At 40.5% G+C, this 15,871-nt stretch overlaps 1 protein-coding gene across 2 annotated transcripts in view; it reads left to right on the top strand.

Moving 5' to 3' along the window:
* Positions 1-5,501: 5,501 nt before the first annotated feature.
* The window catches only part of Pde11 (Phosphodiesterase 11), a 492,115-nt gene continuing 481,745 nt past the window's right edge, over positions 5,502-15,871 (top strand). The window contains exon 1 of one of the 2 annotated variants that reach the window (XR_014443817.1): positions 5,502-5,693. The gene's annotated coding sequence lies outside the window, so the exon portion shown is untranslated. The remainder of the gene's footprint in view (positions 5,694-15,871) is intronic. The other variant, XM_083141571.1, reaches the window with a different exon arrangement.

Here is a 15,871-nt window from a genome sequence, read left to right as displayed (position 1 = left end):
AGAAGGTAAACAAAAATCTCATATTTAAAGATTGTGTTATATTTTGTCAAAAAAATTGTGTATATTTGAACCTGTATTATTTAAAATATAATAAAACTTGAAATTTCAGTTGTTTTTTTTGTGCATTTTTAAAATTCCTATCCTATCATAGAAAAAGAATCTCATCCGCCGGACCACTTGCCGCCGAGTCTCGTAGCGAATGTCAGGGAATGCTCTGTAGTTTCCTACATAAAATTCACATCTAAATGCTATTACGTGTTTTATTTATTTTATGTATATACTTTGCAGTAGTGGACGAAAGGTGATGAGAAATGGAGAAGAAATAACAAGTCAGGCTAATTTCTGTGTTCTTGGGATTGCTGGGTTCATTGTCCTTAGAGATGAGGCTCTTTGTGTAGGTTTTCGACATTACTCCAGTAAATTACATTCGACTCCCAAACTAATTGTTTGTTTGTTGTTAGAACAACCCTCCCCCTGGAAAAGTTTTGTGGGGAGGAAATTTCAAGACAATATTGTTGGTGATGGGGAAATTCTCCCCCGGGATTTACAATCCTCTTCCATGCGCTTGTCTATTCGGCAGTTTTTGTCTGTGCTTTTTTGCATGTGTCGTTCCACGTTTTTTCCCAACGCTTTCTCAAGTGAGAGCATTTTCCGATGGTATTGAGCGTATAGTAGCGCGCTCGATAAAAAATCGCTTTTCGACTCGCTTATTTACAAATGGGGACAGTTTGTCATTTCAGTATCAAAAATTTCTGTTATTTGCACAAGCAATCCTTTGTTCACTTGTCTCCTGGCTATATTTCTTTTTATATCTCTCTCTCCCTTTTCTATCTTCCTTTATCCATAGGCAGAGTTTGGTCCGTCCACTGGGGTGGGGGGGGACATTATTTATACTTTCATCCATCACGAGCATTCTCCTTGGAAAACAGGTAATCCCCATATCATCTTATCCAAAAACATAATGATGTTGATTGATTGGTTTGATTTAATTTACTTCGCTTTTCTGCTACTTTTGGCTAATGGCGAAGATGGGGATGAATGACGATATGATGAAATTGATAAAATAACATTCACAAAGAATACCCGTGCGTAGGACGGGATTTGAACCCGGGACTCCTGGCGTCGTAGCGTGCTAATCTACCTACATCCTGCACCTATATATTCTATTGTATTCTGCATCTGCATAATTTGAACTTCATTCCTTTAAGTGTGATCGACACACGACAAGAGTAACACATGAAAGTTTCATGACGAATTTTCTAATTGTTTGTGCAAATTCTCTTATCTTAATCATTTTGTGCATATATGTGGCATAAGCCGCCCTTAGCCCCTACCAGACTACGCCTATGCCTATATCCGTCCTTTCCTCTTCTCGTATTTCGTACACCTTTCTCCACCTATTTTCTTCCTCTTTTTTCTAATTCCTTTCCCCTTTCACACACTGGTCTTCTTTTCTCTTTCCTTCATTCTTTCCTTTCTCCTTACAGTTGTATCTTTTCTCGTAACTTTTCTTTCTATTTTTGCCCCCGAATTGCAAGGCTATTACCCTTTAGTACACGGGTGAAATTGTTCCCTCGCTTGCAGACGACAGTGTTGGCAAGGAATGTTCACACTGCTCCAGCTCAAATGGAAGAATGGTGTAGTGTAGGTACATGTTGGATCCTCGGCCTATATGTACATAAAGTGAACTTAAAATTTCATGTTTGTGCCTCTATCAAATTCGTGGATTATTAAGACAATTAAAAACCTTACTATTTACAATATGTGTGCAGAAGCACGCGTGTTACGTGAATATATACACCCTAGATCTGTTCAGGGGTGCCCATCCCCCCTAAGGCCAATGGCACAATCCCCACCAAATCTCGTCATGCGTCCCCCCAAAACATGTCATCCACATGAAGTATTTAATTACGATAGCGTGTCTACTGAAAGTAACTTTTTTAAAAGCTTTATTGAACACTATACTTGATCTGCCCGTCCTTCTTAAACAGAGGTTTCCATCCCCCAGCTAGACAGTGGATGCATTACCCTCAAAATATTTTGGGTGAATGCGTAATAATTCTTTCTATTTGAATACAATAGCCTGTTAAACTGTCCATATTTTTTAATGGTTCGAATTTTCGAAATAACGGAAAGCTAGCAATGTCAAGTATCATAATTATATAAATATATATTTAAACAGTGTTTGTGGTTGGAGAACATTTCAATAACCCACAATTTGGGTATTTAACACAAAGCCTTACACAACTTTAGATCGAGAATTACAGAACCCTAGCTAGAAATTCCTAAGGCCGGGACGAGAATATAATAAAGTGTCTCCTTCAAAGAACTCACCCCTTCTGCTTGAGGTAATTACAATTTTTTTTAGTAATCCATAACAATAATTACGTGGATTTCGTCTTCAGTGCAAATTTTTCACTTGCTAAAGCAAAATTACCCTGCAACAATAAGTTAGAAATGCGAATTTGACACTATTTATTTTCCTGTTTTATCGAGTAATGTGCAAGGCGTTACTATGAAGTACACAGTTAGTACAACTATTGCAGCATAGCCTACAGGGAATCAATAATACAATAATATTGCTAATAGAACCATATCATCAAAATGACACACCTGTTTTAAATTGAGCAGTATACCGACACTAAACATTATATTTTAAGAAATTATATTATTAATAAATATCGAGAATAGTGTTTGTCTTGTAATGCAGGTACAGTATAATTCTTCACAGTCGTCTCATAAAAATGCCAGACACGCATTTTTGTAACGCAATATGGCGAGCGAAGCGAGCAAGAAAATTTTTATATCAATTTATTTGCAGTGTTGCAAGAATGCAAGAATATTAATTTAATGGGACGTCATTACTTTCATAGGATCCCTCGATATTTACTCGTTTCCACATACTCTTTTCCCATGTTCGGCGCCGAAACGTGCGCATACCATATCTCTATATACATGGTGTAATTTTAATGGCGCCCACGGACCACAGATTCGTGTAGAGAACATCAAAGCAAACAACTTTTCTCAGTAACATTTTTCACGTTGGTGCGTCATTTCGACGCTACAGCCGTTCAAAAAAGACCGTTTTGCCGCCTGGATGCTGGCAACCCAACACAACATTTGATCGTATCTGTGACGTCATTTCCTGCAGCGAAACGGCGCACGGTAGGGTTGCAAGGAACACACAAATTTTGTGAAAAATGACAAACTACCAAACACATTATTAGCTGTAAAACGAAGCGAGAAACACGTCCAGTAAACCGAACATCATAGCCTACCAGCCAGAAGATCAGCAATCATCTCAGGGTAAGGAGGAAGTCACCCACGATATGAGAAATGGTAAAAACGTATTCAAAGTGAAGAGTCAGTATCGTATTTTGTCTCAGCCTACATGTCAAATATCAACAACAATAACTTTTATTGTACTTACAACTTACATGTGGCTGTTTACGCCCAGCTACATGTCAATTATATTTGCAAATCTCGTTGCAAGGTTGATATCTACAGGTTTGTGTCCAGATGCCTTGTGGTACTTTGTGCTGATAACGGAAGTATCTGAGGTTCACGTTGTTACATTACGGCTAACACACGTACAACCACAGTAACAATCTAATGATGAATGATTAGCGAATATACAACTTGCATGGTAATAATAACGCAGAAAACTCCATTCCTGTAGGCATACCTGATTGTACAGTGAGGTGCAGAGGCGCTGCTCGGCAAATTGTCCATGACCATTATATTTTCTCTTGTGTTCTACGTGTTTTAAAGCAGGGGTTTCCAACTGGCGGCCCGCGGGCAGCATGCGGCCCGCGATGCCTTTTTTTGCGGCCCGCGAAGCCAGTTTGGAAAATACATTAATTGTATGTATTTTTATTAAAATACGTTCCATTTTTACTGAAGGAACAGTTTCAGAGTATGGCGTTTATAACAGATATCACAGATCATCTGAACGAACTGAACTTGAAACTGCAGGGAAGAAACCAGCTGGTGTCAGATTTAATGGGAAACATAAATGGGTTTCGTAATAAACTGAAGATTTTCAACGTTACTTTGGAGAGGAATAACCTGGTCCATTTTCCAAGCTGTCGGCGGCTAGCAGAAGATGAAGAAACACTGGACATTTTTTAATTCAGTGCAAATATTAAAGAAATAATGGATGAGTTTGAGTCCAGATTAAAGATTTTGAAGAACTTAAAAGCAGCATCCAGTTATTTAGCAATCCTCTTGGCGTTAACATCGAAGAACAAGAAGCTTCTCTCAAACTTGAATTGTGTGATTTGCAAGGCGATGTGTTCCTTCAAACTAGGCAAGAAAAGGGGCCAGAGTTTTTCAAATACCTTTCAAACGAACGCTTTCCAAACGTACGTAGTTTTGGGCAAAGAATGACGTCGATGTTCGGCAGCACATACACGTGTGAAAGTGTTTTTTCTTCAATGAAGTTAATCAAGAACCGCTACAGAAGTCGATTGGTAGATTCTTCACTGCTTCACCTTCTGAGACTTTCAAATACAGAAATTGAAGTGAACATTCCAACTTTAATAAAAGAAGCAGATCGGCCTCAATTTTCACATAGAATACTTACTATGAAGGATTCTTATTTGTATGGTGTGTTTTTCATTTCTTTCAATTCATCCATAAGTATTGGGTTTTTGTGAAATAAATTGTAATTATACAATTTTGATTTGTGATTGTTTTTAATGCCTAATTTTATAAATTTAGGTCATGCGAAAGTAAGTACTACATTCTCAGTTCAGTACTTACAATTTTTTAAATTTGTAATCCCCCCCCCCCAAAAAAAATATGCTGCCCGCCAATGAACTGCTGGATATAATGTTGGCCCTCGGACCTTTTGAAGTTGGAAACCACTGTTTTAAAGGACAGAAGTTGTCAGCAGCTTGTTTGGCGTTTTTTTTCAATTCTCGACGCTTTCTTTGCGTAAAATAGAGAGTATAAACAAGGTGATGGATAATTCGCTTGATAATACTTATGCGGGCCTCCCCGATGGCGTAGGGCATAGGGTCGTCGCATTGTAATCAAGGGGTCCCGGGTTCGATACCCAGTGGGTGCACATAGTGTTTCGGATCCAACTTTAAACTGTAGGTCAGTCCCGATTAGCCTTGCTGTGCATAAAGTGGACTTAAAACACAAACTCAATCAATCAATCAATAATACTTATGCATCCCGCATTACGATTGATTTCTAGGAAGGCGTTTCGCTACCCCTGGTAGTGTGTGGATAAATCCCAGTTTAGTTTTGCCAACAGACCGACGCACGTGTCTCAGATATGAATGCTTCTCACTCCGCTCTCGCAGGAATTTTTATCTACTGCAGTTCACGGTCGTACTAATTGCGAGATCATTTCCGTGGCAATTGCGATCAATCAACAAGCTCGCGTTTTCAGCTCTGGCAAAAATCCTACGACCCGACTAGGTGTTTCGAAGATGCGCCGCTAGAGGCGCTTCTCGTGCTTGCAAAACCACGATGCGTAGTTGTCACGCCAGTCGATTTGTAGTACAAGTTGGTGTCAGACGGCTTGCGCCAGTGTCTTGTTTTCGTATTTCGTGCCGTGTGCGTTTTTTTTTTAAAGCAGAAGACCGGATTGTGTGTGGTTGAATTGGAACAAAAAGTAGCAGCTCCAGGCGAAGAAAAAGGAGGGGTGCAGGGGCCTCCTCGTTGTGTTGTTAATTGTGGTAAGTCGTCGCTTTCGTGCATTTATTGTTTCTGTTTACTCGCTGCTGGTAATGTTGTAATTGGGTAGAAGTTGTGGTTTTTATACCGGGTTCATTTGATCGCCCGCTGTGGAAACGTAGAGGCGGGCGAAGAATATCAATGTCACGGCTGCACAATTTAAGTTTCTACGCCCAAATAACTGTGTAATATGTTAAAGTGAAAAGATCATACGTATGAAGAAGTTTTTGACATATGAATAGTGGAAATATATTGTGGGCTAGGGTGAAAGAAAATGGGATATCGAAACTTGCTTCACTGCAGGCTTCAAAACCTTTATCAGTTTTTTTAAAAACGCAATTTCAATCCCAAGAAACACCCTCATTACAATATAGAATAAGAATATCCATATTTTAAGGGGGGGAATATCAATCACGATTTTGAAACTTATGTCCAGACGTTGCTTGGTTCATTATGTCTAGGTTGTTGTGAAAAAAAAACACTTGTCAAGAAACGAAGCATTACAGCAAACGGTTATTCGTATTTATTATTTTAATAGCAAACAGTGCAGACATGATTTACATGTTATATTTCCACACTAATCAAACATAAATGTTCACCTATCAGTAGCGGCGCCAGGGGTGCAACCACGAATTTTTGTCTGGGTGGGGGGGGGGGGCAAGTACCAGGAGGATAAACGTGCCAATAATAATATGAATAATAATAATGGCATTATTATTATATTTTTCAACACGTTCAATTTCACATTAGTAATGGAAAACAAGCACACAAACTGTAATTTTGGACATATGACATGTGTAACTTTCACGTAGAACATATGTTTTGCACATATATGCAACATGGAGCGACGTAAAATCAGAAAATGCATATATGCAACACGTTAACACAAAATTGTGCACGTATTAAATGTTTCCTTTATATATATATATATATATATATATATATATATATATTTAAATACATTACATAATGAATTCATCCGCCTCATAACACACCAACAGCAAAAATATAAATTCTCTCTCACGTGTGTGCTCCTTTTCCTCAAAACTATTGTTCGTACATTTAAAACAAAACCGTTTAGCAGCAAGAGTCTGAAGTACATATTTGGTCCTATTTCTCTCTCTGGTAATTTTCATTGCATTAGAATAGAATCATATTGCGAGCGAAACGAAAAAGAAAATTTTCAGATCCAATTTTGCAAACTTAAAACCATATTGATTTAATAGGGCGCAAATGATTTCACGGGGCACCATGGCATTCTCTCTTTTACAACTTTTTTTCATTTAGGTCGTTCGGCGACCCCTAACTACAGCTCGGAACTTGATAGGACTAAGAAAAGTAGGGAATGCGAGCGAAGCGAGCAAGAAAATTTTAGAAAATGTATTTCATTTGCATGAAATTTGAAATTGAGGGGTTCAATATTCCCTCTGTGCCCCCCCTGAAGGTGCCCTTGGCCATCAATATTTGCCCCCCCCCCATGAATTGATTTTCTTCCAGGGTTGGGGGCTACAAATTAAGGTGCATATCCTTTGAACATTGGCAGACATAAAAGTAGAAGGAAGCATTACACGCACAAAGAAAAACTTGGGGGGAGAATGTAAATCGGCCTCTTCCAGAAATTTTGAGAAATTCAAAATTTTCGAATGAAAGCAGTAAAGGATTCGGGGAAAACGCAAGTGTCGAATGCATTCTCTAAAATGACCCCCTATTACCGTTTTTGTTATTGAACAACTTTGAAAGAGAAGGTTAAAAATTACAAATATTTTACAGTGTAATCCGCTACCCCTCTAAAACGTGTAATATCCACATTTACAAAATTTCAGCCTTCTCTGGAAGAAAAACGAAACAATCCTGCGTACGATACTGGTATTCTGTACAGAAAAATGTGTGAAGGCTAAGCATGTGTGTAAGTCCTTTAAACAAACTGGTTATATAAACTACAGATACAATTCTATAGATAACATTATCGCTGCTATCTTATAAACAGTTATTTCGATATCTTCATTTCTCAATAATCTTCATGCTTCATAGGCCATAGCATCGTGGTCAGGTGGGCTACTATTCAGGAAGTCGCATGAATTGATGTCTTGTCCCTTGTTTTCAGTTACTCCAGGCGTAAGAGTGCATTGTTAACTGAAATTTCGCCGACGTCTGTGTCGGAGTGGTTAGCACAGTAGGTACGACGCCAGGGGTCCTGGATTCGAATCCCGTCCTGGGCATGGGTGTTCTTATTCCACAAAAGCTGTTTTATATGTTGATATAAAAAAAAAGCAATATTGGTAACATCGATCTTGTATCTCAATTTGTGAGCGTCCCCTCATCATATATCACCATTTGTCTTCAACTTCGCGATTAACCAAAAGTGGCATAGAACTCAAGTAAAATGAACCAAATCAATCTAACTGAAATTTATAATGATCTTAAGAAGTGGATGATGGGACAATCACAATGATGCATTAGTGTCTGGCCAGGGTTCGAACCTGGGATTGTTAGTTGTTTATGTTCCATTTCAGTATCTCATTTACTTCAGGGTCCGGTATCCCATTCTACACCCTCGATTTCGGAGGGGGTTTTTTCTTATGAAGATTATGTGATACTAATTATGAATAACAAAAATTTGGAGCGCGGAAAGAAGTATTTACGAATGTACAGCCGTTTGAAGTTGAGATATTGTCGTTTGAAATTGTTGAGTCCAAATTTACCACCGATTCCGGGCTCCGCCCCTGGGGCAATTGACCTACCGCTACCGCGGCCCCGCCTTTATCTATAGAGTCTCTTTTAAAGGCATGTTAGAAATTGTCCGGAGTCACCTGCCCCCAATACTATTTCTCACTGTTTTCCGCATTGACACATGAAGATACAAAAAATGAAGGCTAAAATTTAATCTTAGAAGGTAACTTACCTCTTTTTACCAAGGCCAGACACTGAATTGTGGGTCGAAGTTAAATTTGCAAGTCCAAAAATGAAGTAACTCCTACGTTGAAAGTCCTTGCTGTCCTTTTCCACAGAATACCACCCTCCACTCCCTTCCCATCATAAAAATAAGAAATCGCAAATTATCCCATCCCACAAGTCATTTAGAAAAAACAACCCTCCCCTTTACGGCCTGCAGTTGCCAAAAAAAAAAAAATAATTCCAATTTCTGAAGTCACATATATGAAATCCAACGTCTGAAATGTCCAACCCGCCAATATATCACACAAATAACATATCGCAAATGTTCCCATTGCACAAGTCAATCATAAGAAGTAAAAGAAAAGATTCAGACGTGCGCCTGTGACATGAATCCATCATCCGCCATCATAGAAGCTCTGAAAAACCTTTTTGACGTTACGCAAGGAATATTACTTTTTTTAAAAAAAAACGTAAGTTTCGTAGCACGTAGATCTAAAAAATAACTTCCGCGCCATTTGCAAACACTGTTTGTTATGAGGAACTAAATATTTTCAGGAAAATATTTGAAATGTGCCTGAAATCGAGGGTGTAGAAAGGGATACCGGAACCGGTCCACTTGCAGATGAGGATATAGGGCGGGGCTATCCCCCCACAAGGTTAGGCGGCGCCAGGGGGATGCGAGGGGTGCTTGCATACCCTTGTATTTAGGTCAACACCCTCTTCCGGGTGTGAGCTTTGGGCTCCGGCTACGAGAGGCGCGCAGGTTCGAGTCTCCTGGGAGAACCGTAACAACTTTTCTCTTGAGATTTCAGCCTGTGTATGGGACAGGTGGCTACCCACCATAGTGAGGGAATTGGGGAGTTACGAATGAGTAGTGTAACCCGGTCACGGGAACCTCCAACGACGACGCCTGGCGGTTCGTCGTGCTGACCACACGTCACCTCGTAACTGATAGTTGGGAAAGATGTCGGTAGTTAGACCCTTTTGCTCACGGGCTGTTGGGTCACGGACGGGTTATTATTATTATTAACAACAATAATAAATGTGTATATATCCCAGAAGAGTCAATGTTATTGATTTCTGCATGCAGGGTGCCATAGTTGCTGCATTTTAGCATAGACCCATAGCTGATCTACATATATTTTCAAGTCTTGAGTTGGTGCCTGTATACATCAAGAAGAAGAATCTTTGGAGTGCACGTGCAGTTACTTATGGCCCTCTAAAATGCTGCAAAAAGAAGTGAGTGGGGCCAGTGCACAAGGGCAGCTTGTAAAGAACGTTTTAACTCCAACATTACCCATTTTCACCAAATCTTCCCAACACTGTTTTCGGTTCTAACTTTGTTCGTTCCATTTCACGCGCTCCATTCTTCCCCATAGCCATCTTATGTGAATGTCGTCATCCTGTCTTGTTATTCATTGTTAGAATCGCGATAGAGCACCCAGTCCTGGAATTTCAAGATCATCCGGAAACGATATTTCCGGTGTACTTTCTTTATCTTATTTGCCAACACACGTTCTCTCGCTCTCACATACGGACATCACATTCCAACTTGAATGTCCTTGTTGGCGCTGAACTGCCTACCAGACTGGTTGTGGCGACTAGATCCTGTTCTAATTGGGTCTGTCCGTTCGCACTTCATTTCTGCAACCTTGTGTTCTGACGTCAGACGAGGAATGCCTACAAGGTTAGGTTAGGCCTGTTAGGTTAGGTTCCATTAGCATAAATGCAATTAAGAATTATTATTTAGGCTAAGAGAACTAAACCTAGCTAGCCTAGCCCAACAATGTAGGCATGTATCCTAAAATTAAAAATCCTTCTCCCGTGACGTCAGTACACAAGGTTGCTAAAGTGTTGTGCGATAAGTGAGACCCGTTCTAATTTCAACTTGTTTCTGCTCGATGCTGTGGTAACAACCGATCACGTGAAGATAATCTGTGAGTTTGACAAGGAAAATCGTGTTTTTGTCTCTTGTTTTTTAGTGTTGGTTGTACGATTTTGTTTTGTTTCTTGCTCGATTAGATTGTACGCGACAGATGTAATTATCCGATAATGAAAATCTATATTATTACCAGTGTAAGCCTGTATTTAGTTGAACATGAAACTTGTAAGCATGCGGACTTCAAGCTGGCGGGCAGTGGTTACTAACACAGTCATTTGTGATTTAAAACAAACGTGAAGTTGGCGCAGATTGAACGAACGCTACGTGGTGGATTGGATTGATTTGTTGTTTTAAGTCCACTTTATGCACAGCAAGGCTAATCGGGACTGGACCTACAGTTTAAAGTGGGATCCGAACCACTATGTGCCTCCATCGGGAATCGAACCCGGGACCCCTTAATTACAAGGCGAGCTACGTGGTGGATATTTCCTTGCCGCAAGCATAGCGGCTGCGCGCATTCTGCCTTCACATGAAACCAACCAATAAATACATATCAGAGTTCATTAAAAAGTATGTCGAGTACATCCTGATTACCATTCCTTCTTCTTTCCAACCAATTTCTAGATCATACGTTTCTTTTTCTTCTTATTTTAGCAATTGTAAGGAAAATAACAGCAGTAGCTTTTCTCGCACGATGTTCTTCCTCAAGTTGCTCGTCCATTTTTTCAGCTTGTCTGCTCTGCACAATGCCTGGCTGAATATAATAGGTGGTATTGTGGGAACAAAAGTCTACCAACAAGTACGGTAATCAGTATAGGGCTCGGTTAATTATGCATTTTGCATATGCAAATGCATATTTAAGGATTTTTGACTAAAAATGAATATTTCATATGCAGGTGCATATTTGTATGAAAATAAGTTGTTGATGTGCATATTTTTGTATCCACAACCAACACCGAGCATATATTGTATTTATTTTTCTTCTCCTCGCTTCTCTTTTCTCTGTCTTTCTTCTCTCAACAACTTCAAACAAGCATCAAAATTATAGAAGACGTTAAAGAGGTAATCGCCCAGGTTGAAGATCCTGTGTATGTACAGGATGCAGTATTGAAAAATAACTGTGGGTATGCAACAATGGTGAAAGTTTGCAAAATTATGCATACAAATGGACAACGTGTGGATGATCTGGAACTTGATGTGTCTGGCTTTGTTGCCCTAAAATATAGTCCACTTGTATCTTGTGAAGTGGAACGTGTGTTTTCTGAATATAAGGACTATTCTAGCTGAAAACAGGAGTTTCAAGTTCGAAAATTTGAGATATCATGTTGTTATCATATGCAATCATGATCTTGATCTGTAATGTATTGTTTCATTTAACGCAGAACTACAGTGCCTTGAATAATGTAGTGTGGAAAACGGACGGTTCTGGCCTCTCTGGCAGGTTCCACTCAGAAAGGATACCGCTAGAGGCGCTGGTGTCGGTACAGGTGCTTGGCATTCGTCTGCTTATAATGAAAGTAAATGGAGTTTTCGCTTCAACGTCTGATTCTTTTACATGAAGCATTTCTGTGCCTGTGATAATTGCTATGATATTTGGTACAGTGGTCGCGAAGATATTAACGAACATTCTAGACAGTCGACCACGTCCTGTTATCGTCATACTTTCGTTAATAATACGGGACAAAAAATACGCGTGGAATGTTCTTGGCAACTAAATTTTTGTGTATGAATTAGGTTAATTATTATTATCATCATCATTTCTTTTAAAGGTATACACACTGAAGCATTTGTATTTTTGATATTTACTGTCTCTTTTCGTCCGCTTTAAACTAATCGCGGCGATGATGATAATGATGATTGCATGAAACGACAAGGGGAATCCCACAAAACTTTCTTAGTGCCATCGACACTAGTGTAAGGAAACTTTCAAACCAATGGGACAAGCGACACGGGATGTTCACACTGTCACACTAGTGACACACTTCCAGAAGACTGTAAAATATTATAGCATTCATTGCACATAATGGTCCAAACAGCAAACGATACGTTCATATGGCGTATTCGCGTGCTACTTGTTACTTCGGTCGGAAAGCTCCTTAAAGGAAGGGTGCTCAGACCGAAGCGACGCGCTACAGGGGGAGTTCCCAACTAAGTGACAAGCGACATGGTGCCTTCAATCTATTAGCAAGCGTTCGCTACTAATTGTGTGAACAACAGATAGGCGGCATGATAAACCGCACATTACAACAACAGATCTAGGCGACACGATAAGTCACACGTGTCGCTTTGTCGCTTGTGCGTCGCTCAAACTGGGCCATTTCCTCAATAGCTTGCAACATGTTGCCGTGGTTTGTTGTTCGCGCATGCGCGATGCAATGAGTGCATTGCTTTAGGGAGATTGCGCACCAGAGCGACAAGCGGCACGCGACACTTATCGCTTGAGGATTTCACCAACCGAACGCTGGCCTGTGCTTCCCGTCATGCCGCTACGATGTGAAATGTTGCTCCTGATTGGCTCGTTTCCAAGCAACATGTGTAGCTTCGGTATAAAAGTTGCCTTGAACCGAATGACCCGTGTCGCTTTTAGAGGCCTGCACAAGACCTGGAGCAGACCCGTTCGCGAGACATCGCTCCTAAAATGCCATGCAACCTGCGCAACACCCTCGCTTGAGCAGCTTGTCTGGCCACCTGCCCAGATCGTTTCTGGCAGGCATTGTAGACCCGCCGGGTACCCGCAGTCTTACGATACCTAGTAGGTCTCAGTTCGTTCTTTCCATCAACTGCAGACCCCTCCTTCTGCATGACGTAGCTGCTTCGAATAGAAACTGCACCGGGCCCACACCGTTCTGCAGTGTTGCCAACTGCAATATATTTTCACTACTTAAAAAAGGGAACTCTAAGCTTCTTAAGCCACATCACCAATGAAATGAGATTTACGAATGTTGCTACCCCCCCCCCCCCCCACACACACACACATTGAAATAGGTTTTCCGTGGCACAGGATCCATAAGTATATGTCGTAAACAACCAATATACGTATATATAGTGATATAGGGCAGGACTGAAACATGTCACGTTCGACGCTGAGGTCGCGAGTCGAACAACACACTGTTCTACTGCGAACACCAGGGCCGTAGCCAGCCAGGGGCATTGCCGTTACCCTCGTTTGGGGGAGGGGGGGGGGGCAAGTACTTGGATAAACGTGCCAACAACAACAATCACAATAATAGTAATGAAGTAGCATGAAAGGCATTATAATCCTCATAAATCACGCAAAAAGGGGGTAGAAGTCGGTTCTCACGCGCATTTGTGTTGAAACAGAGGATTAGAAATATTTTTTTTCAACACGTCAATTTCACATTAGCTAATAATGGAAAACAAGCACACAAACTGTTTTTGAAAGAAAGAAAGTGCATGATAAATGCATTCCGAATGTACAGACATATGGCATGTAAAATTTCCATCTACAATATTTTCTTTTCACATGGAGCGACGTATTACATAATCAATTCATCCAACTCGTAACAAACCAACATTAATAGCAAATAATATCACGGGCCGCCATAGGATTCTCTGTTTTAAAACTTTTCTCACTTAGATCGTTCGGCGCTCAGGGCCGACTCCCGCTACCCCTTTGCTACGGCATTGAACTTGATGAGACTGTATAATATTTTATAATATATTTCTACTTTCATAAAATTTGAAATCAAGGGGTTGCAATTACCCCTCCATTCCCCCTCTGCAGGTGCCCTTGGCCGTCTGGAATGAAAATGCAAGAAAAATATGAAAATTAATTCCATCTTGAGTACCCTTTAGCCCTGCTACTCTTTAATTCTGCCAGCTTGTTTTTTCTTGTACTTTAATGTTTGACCCCCACCTTGACCCCTTCGCTAGACTTAATTTCCGTCCAAGGTTGTGAGCAATGCACCCTGCCCCCTCTGTTTGCGCCACTGCGTGCCTGGTTAAGGCACCATGCAATGAAAAACAATTAGTTTTCAGTGAGGAGATTTTTGTTTGCTCGATCATTCATTTAGATAAATGAAGCTGTAATATTGCGTGCATTTCCTGGCAATAAGATAAAAACTGCTTACGCTGAACTGAAATCGCTAAGTATATAAATTCTCCTTGGAGGAGAGAGTTCCTCCTAGGACTTCCTAGGATTTAGGAGCTACGTAAGTAGGCAACACTGGCTGCAGCCGTCCACGTGGTGATGAAACACCTGGAGCGACACGCTGCCGGAGGGCTGTTTCCTTCCAGCAGGTTTTGCAGGCGCCCGGGTCTTGTTGAATGCCCAGTTACCTTGTAAGCGCAGAGCGCCTTGAAGACCAAGAACCCGGGTAAAGACGCAAGTCGACTCGTTGCCGTGGGCAGGCGAGCAGGTATACCTGTCCTCGCGGGCAGTGGGTAGGTAAAATGCAGACTATGCTGGCCTCTAGTCGCTTTGGTGTGAAATCCTCGTATCGTTTGTCGCGTGTCGCTGTGGTGTAAAATCTCCTTGAGGAAACGGTGCAGTCAGAGTTTGTGTCCCTACGGTTCGAAAGGCTGCATTGGTTACGGACTGCTCGCTTCCAAGCGACACTTGTGGTTTGTCGCCTCGGTATGAAATATATCTCAGGATACTATTTATATTCTAATAACATAGAAAAATAAAACTCTAGTACACAATTCAACACCTAACGTCCGGAATCACTTTGCGATGTTTCTTCTTGTGTTACGCATGCTATTTATTTATTCATTTTATTTTACTTTTCTTTCCAAATTAATGCCGTTTCGTGACTGCAAATCACTCCACAAATATAACTGTTTCCATCAATTCACGTACCTCATTTCAAGATAAACAAATCTACACAATATATTCCAAAAACTAACTAAGCCACATTACTTTCCTAAGAAAATTAGCATTCGTACTGATCGCACTGCCATCTATGTTTGTCATCCGTCTGGGGAACTAGTTTATTTGGTCGTTTTCCACACTACATTATTCAAGGCGCTGTACGCAGAACCATATTAATTGAAAAAAATCTGTGTAGCGTAGCGAATGAGCATTCAGAATAATGCATATTCATTGCCTGGCATGTAATCTGTCATAGTTTTGTAATATACAGCATTTATAAATTAAACGGGTTTTTAAAGTGCATATTTTATACTTTTTTAGTGCATATTTGCATGCATATTTTGCGTTTTTTTAGTGCATAACTATCCGAGCCCTAGTAATCAGTATCACGTGAGGTGAGAACTATCAGGCAAGAAAGTACCCAAATCTAGCACCTAAATCTAGCCTCCTGTGATGGTCTTAACTATACGTTTCTGGTTTGCTAGTTTGTAATACCATGTCAGTGCGATTAGGGAATGTAATCTCGAGTAGATTGAATAATCCCGTGGTTTCGGGACTACACACTGTTA

Source organism: Lepisma saccharinum, chromosome 20 (assembly GCF_977018435.1).
Source record: "Lepisma saccharinum chromosome 20, izLepSacc3.1, whole genome shotgun sequence".
Lineage (NCBI taxonomy): Eukaryota > Metazoa > Arthropoda > Insecta > Zygentoma > Lepismatidae > Lepisma > Lepisma saccharinum.
This window is presented reverse-complemented; position numbering and strand designations above follow the sequence as displayed.